Raw genomic sequence first — 6,056 nt, 5'->3', positions numbered from 1 at the left:
TTGTTTAAGGATATCAAAAGCTTCTTGCTGCTTAGGGCCCCAATTAAACTTTATACTCTTTCTAGTTAAAGAAGTTAGGGGTGCATCAATTCTTGAGAAATTTTCGATGAAGCGTCTGTAGTATCCTGTTAGACCTAGGAAACTGCGAATCTAGGTAGGTGGCTTTGGCTCCTGCCAGTTCATAATGGCTTCAACTTTAGCGGGATCCACCTGGATACCACGCTCACTGACTACATGCCCAAGGAATTGGACTTCTCGTAGCCAAAATTCACATTTGGAGAACTTGGCATAAATCTTTTCTTAATGAAGTAATTTGAGGATACATCGGAGATGCTTCTCATGGTCAGCTTGACTTTTTGAATAGATGAGGATGTCATCGATGAAGACAATGACAAATTTATCCAAATAAGGCTTACAAACGCGATTCATGAGATCCATGAATGCGGCAGGTGCATTGGTGAGCCCAAAAGGCATCACTAGGAACTCAAAGTGACCATAGCGAGTCCTAAATGCAGTCTTGTGCACATCCTCGTCCTTGACTGATGCATGTCAGTGTGTATATAATTTAATGTATATTTTTAAGCCCTTTTTACACCTTTAGCCAAGTTTTAAATTTATAAAACACGATATTCACTAACACTAAACACACATATGGGCAAGTGCACCCATCGTGGACGTAGTATAGTGTTGGTAAGATACCGAGGTCGTCCAAGGACACAAGAGCTTTTAATACCGGTTTATCCTCAACGTCTAACCAAATCAAAAAGTGAGAAAAACGTTTTAAACTAATAAAATAAAAACTAACTAAATGCTGAAAAATAAAAATAAAATAAAACAGATAGACAAGATGAATCACTTGGATCCGACGCGTGTATTAGTATAACCTTTGATTATTTTCGCACTTTTGCACTTGTTTAAGAGATTATCTTAGTTATTGTAGTAGGCCCCTTTTTTGAAGGTGACGTTACCCTCAACCCAGTAGTTTGAGTCAGCAAGGACACAATCCTAAAGGGTCGGATTATTGAAAGATAATGAATTAAGTTATTAATGCAAATTGTGGTAGGCCCCGCTTTCGGCGGTGACGTTACCCTCGGCTAAGTAGTCTGAGTCAGTAGGGATACAGTCCTAAATAGCCGGGTTATAGTATTAATAGTAGTTAACTTATGAGGGGGTCAAAGAGTTTGAATCCCCGCCATCCAATACCTATGGGCATTGAAGGAGATCCTACTAAATTTGACCCAGGTCCCAAGCAGGACCTCTAAACGCTGAACAAGGGCAAGACCCTTACCAAACCGTTCCCTTAACCCCCGACCAGGTAGCCAACATACCTCCATATAGACCGTGGAGATATGAATGGTGAAAATCTTTTATTTTATATAGACAGTAAAATAATGTCAAGACACCACGGACAAACGATAAGGAAAGATCACCTTCAACATAAGTAACTAGTTATTAAAGTCATTTATACAAAACCAAATAAAAAGTGCAAAAGATTAAAAATAAAAAGTATTATACTAAACACTTGTCTTCACCAAGTGATGTAAGAGACTTAGGCAAACATGGCCTTGATTGTCAAGAACTCTTATGATCAATCTTGGATCCCGAGACGACTCACACACTCTACGATGGACAATGGATGATGGTGGTGGATGATGGTGTTATGGTGGTGGTGGGTGGTGGATGAAGTGTGAGATAGGTGGTGTGCCAAGGGATGAGATGGAATGAAACCAAGCACCCCTATTTATAGGCTGAACAGAAGGCTGGGCATGGCCCCGTGTCCGCTGGACACGCCCCCGTGCCCGTCTGACACTCTCTCTCTTCATTAATTGTAATTCGCAATTACAATTAATGCGCCTGCTGTACTTTCACCACGCCCCCGTGCCCGCTGGACACGGCCCCGTGGTGGGCAATGGAAGCTTCAATAAGTTTGTCTTTTATGCTGCTTCTTGGGCACGGACCCGTGCTGGCTGAGCACGGGGCGTGTTCAGTCTTCTGCTTTCTCTTCTTTGCTTTGGAGGATGCCGTTGAGGGTCCGGGCAGTCTACTTTTATTCCTTTTCTTGTATTTATGCTAGAATTAGTTGTCTTTTTGCTTCTTTTGTGAATTTAAGCTCATTTCATCCTGAAAATACAAAAGGAAGACAAAAACACTCTTTTTCCAACATTAGTACTTAAAAAGGGTTAGTTTTATGCCTTAATTGATGTGATTTATATGTTGCATTTTACACATATCAAATACCCCCACACTTGAACTTTTGCTTGTCCTCAAGCAAAACTCTTTAAATGTGGCTTATACTCCCAAATGGAATAGGTAGAAGAGAAAGTTTTTGGCTTGTCATAGAGTGTCGGGAATCCAAGATCTTTTTAGGTTTTATTTTTATTTATTTACAATCCTATTCGTTACGATTTATTTAGAACGTTTCATAGGATAAATTACTTATTCGGGCATAGCATGCCTTATTAAAATTCCATTTATATACAAGTTCACATACCTCACGGGGGATCACTCAACACTCGGCCGAAGGTGTATTTTTAGTGAATCACTCGAGAGCGGCATGGAACTTACGCCTTCCATAGGCTTGCCAAGCAATCAATCCTCCTCCTTTTTAACTTTTTACCTTTGTAAATATCAAGAGGACTTTTTGGGTGAAGGGTTAGGCTTGGGTTAAAGGTGGGTGGTTGGGTTAGTGGTTAGTAAAAGGGCGAAAATCGTAAAAAGCGTCGGTTTTCGTGACACGCCTTGTTTTTAGTGACTCTTTATTTTGAAGTATTTCTCCAAACAAGCTTTTATATAGCTTTTGTTTGTTTTTAACTTCATCATATATATATATATATATATATATATATATTTTGATCAGTCACATAAAATAGCGGGCTTGCGAAAAACCGAGCTTGTTACTAAAATAAAGGGTGAAAAATAAAAAAGGGTTTTTGGTGGGCAAAAAGGGTTTTAGGGTAATGAAATGAAAGGTTTAGGCTCAAAGGGGCTATCTAGGGGGATTTTGGGTAGGTGGTAAAAAAAATGAAAAATAATGGTATAGAAAAAAAAATGGTTAGTCCTAATGCCTCCATCACTTACTTACTTGGGTTTAAGTTGGTAAGGACCGGGAATGTATCGTCGTGGCAAATTCTAGAGTTGTAAGAACCAAGCGGCTATTCACACAAGAAACGAAAAATGAGCATTTAGTCTAAGATGTATATTTGTATTCTCAATAAAGGCTCAAAACTCACTTTTTGTGGGAATGGGTTTTTAATGTGATCAAGTATATATAATCGAATTTTAACTAGACTTGTTATGCGGTTTCGTAATTTTCTTATGTTGGTTCTTTGTTATCACGACGCTATCGGTTGTAAATTTGTAAAAATATAACCTTTTTAGAACTTGTTATTCCCAAATTAAACCAAGACAAGTAAAAAAACGAAAAGTTTTTGAAAAAAATTTGGGATGTTTAGCGGTTCCAATAGAGTTTTGTGTAAGGCTTGTAATTAGGACTTGCAAAATTCAAGGTTTTAGCATCCCCCCACACTTAAATTACACATTGTCCTCAATGTGTCCCAAAAATAAGATTTTCGGTTGATTAGAATGTGTAAAAGTGGTTTAAAAAGCAAAGATTTATGTTACTGGCAGCCTGGACGCGGCCCCGTGGTGACCGGGCACGACCCCGTGGTCAGGTGCCAGTAACAGAAATTAAAGAAATAAGACAGAAGCCTGGACACGGGGGCGTGTCCGCTGAACACGGCCCGTGTCCAGTTACCTGAACTGGGCGTTTTTCTGCAGGTGGCTCAGCACGGGGCCGTATTGGTTGAGCACGGCCCGTGTTGAGCCTTCTGTGATGGAGATTTGTGTCGGGTTGCTCTGTTCTTTGTGCATGGGACCATTTTTCTCGTTCCCTTTTTCATCCATTACCACCATGAGTGTGTTTTATTCCTGCAAATTAAACTAAAAGATTAAACTAAGTTAGGGATAGTTCCGCGGAATGCCTCCGTGGTGCGCCACGTTTATAAGGGTCCTTGGCTAGACCCAATGCGAGGTTATATGTTTTCTGAGTGGGATGCCTGGCGTCCCATGTTACACCGTCTGAGAGCAGCATCCAAGCTTGAATCAATAACCTTCATGTAATTGACCGGGTCGTCGTCCTCTATTCTCTTCCCAACTCCGAACTTTACTTCATCATCCCCATACCTCAAGGTGAGTGTTCCGTCATTCATATCTACCACTGCTTGGGCGGTGGCAAGGAAGGGTCTCCCTAGTATGAGGGGGACCTCGGTGTCTTCCTCCATATCGAGTATGACAAAGTCAGCAGGGTAGACGAATCTGCTTACCTTCACCAAGACATTTTCGATGACACCTTGTGGAAATTTGACGGATCGATCAGCGAGTTGTATGCTCATTTTTGTAGGGCTCGTGGTTCCCAAACCGAGTCTTTTGAACATTGATGAGGGCATGAGGTTAATGCTAGCCCCAAGGTCGGCTAGAGCATTACGAACGGGTGATTCCCCTGTTGAGCAGGGAATCGTGAAGCTTCCGGGATCGATTTTCTTTTGGGGAAGTTTATTGAGTACGAGGGCAGAGCATTCTTCACCTAAATTAACTAATTGCAAATTTTCAATTTTCTTTTTATGCGTAAGGAAGTCCCTCATGAATTTAGAGTACTTGGGCATTTGGGTTAGGACTTCGATAAAAGGAATATTGACATGCAATTGTTTTAACAGACTTTCGAACTTTGCGAATTGCTCATTGGTCTTTTGACGAATTAACCTACCGGGGTATGGAACTCGAGGAGCCTTGGTAGGCTCTGGTGACGGAGGGGAGTTCTTTTCCTGCAAAGGTGTGGGTACTGTTTCTTCCGTTGGCGGTGGCACTTCTGCAGGCCCTACGGTGCGGTTTCGTAGTGTGATGAGGTGAACTTGCGCTTTTGAGTTTGTTTCGGTATTGCTAGGTAATGCGCCTTGCGGTCTCTCGGCAAAATTTTGAGCTAGTTGATTTAATTGTTTTTCTATGTTTTAAATACTAGCTTGTTGATTTCTAAAATTTGATTCTAATTGTAGAAATCTTTCCGAGTTTTTCTTATCAGTGTCGGAGATGAGGCGAGATACAGTATCTTCGAGCCTTTCTCGTCCACTTTGTTGTTGAGTGAAATTTTGTGACTCATTTCTTGGTTGTTGAAAGTTTGTTCGTTGGGTTTGTTGGTTACTACTATTGCCGGGTTCCCTCCAACCAAGGTTTGGGTGGTTTCGCCATCCTTGGTTGTAAGTTCCCGTTGGGGGACCCGACGGCCTAGGTCTATTATCAATGTAGTTTACCATTTCTTGTTGATCGTCCGTTTCTTTCATACAACTCCAATTTTCATGTGACCCACCACACCCTTCACAAGCCATAACCGAGACTGTTTTTGTCATTTCCAATTTTTTTATCTTTGAAGAAAGGGCCTCGATTTGGGCTTGTAAAGAAGTGCTTTCATCGACCTTATGCGCGCCGGGGCGATAGACTTATTCCCCCGGGGGTGTGCCATTGAAAATTGGTTTGAGCAATTTCCTCAATTTGATTATATATTTCGTGTGGGCGTCGATTACCTAAAAGTCCCCCGGAGCTAGAATCAAGTGTCTGCCTAGTGTGTGGCAACAATCCATTATAGAAAGTGGATACTTGTTGCCATATTGCAAGGCCGTGATGTGGACACTTGCGTAATAGCTCCTTGAACCTTTCCCAAGTTTCATATAAGGATTCCCCGTCCTCTTGTGAATATGTATTAATTTCAGTCATTAATTTAGCAGTTTTAGCGGGAGGGAAATACTTATATAGAAATTTTTGGGCTAGTTCATCCCAGGTGTTTACCGATCTAGCTGGGAGGGCGTTGAGCCAAACTTTCGCTCGGTCTTTTAGTGACAAGGGAAACATAGGGAGGCGGATGGCGTCGTTTGATGCTCCATTGATCCGAAAGATATCACATATTTCCAAGAAATTAGTGATATGTAGATGGGGATCCTCGTCCGCAAGCCCATGGAAGGTTGCGGAGTTTTGGAGCATTTGTATCAAATGCGGCCGGAGTTCGAAGT

General features: G+C 41.5%; 1 non-coding gene across 1 annotated transcript; it reads left to right on the top strand.

The window, feature by feature from the left end:
- The first annotated feature begins 5,662 nt into the window (after positions 1–5,662).
- Positions 5,663–5,769, top strand: LOC118491849. The gene has a single exon (XR_004892294.1). It is a non-coding gene; the product is annotated as a small nucleolar RNA R71 (small nucleolar RNA).
- Positions 5,770–6,056: the final 287 nt, after the last annotated feature.

Source organism: Helianthus annuus, chromosome 4 (genome assembly GCF_002127325.2).
Source record: "Helianthus annuus cultivar XRQ/B chromosome 4, HanXRQr2.0-SUNRISE, whole genome shotgun sequence".
Classification (NCBI taxonomy): domain Eukaryota; kingdom Viridiplantae; phylum Streptophyta; class Magnoliopsida; order Asterales; family Asteraceae; genus Helianthus; species Helianthus annuus.
Note: the sequence above shows the minus strand (reverse complement) of the source record. Positions and strands in the feature narration are given on the sequence as shown.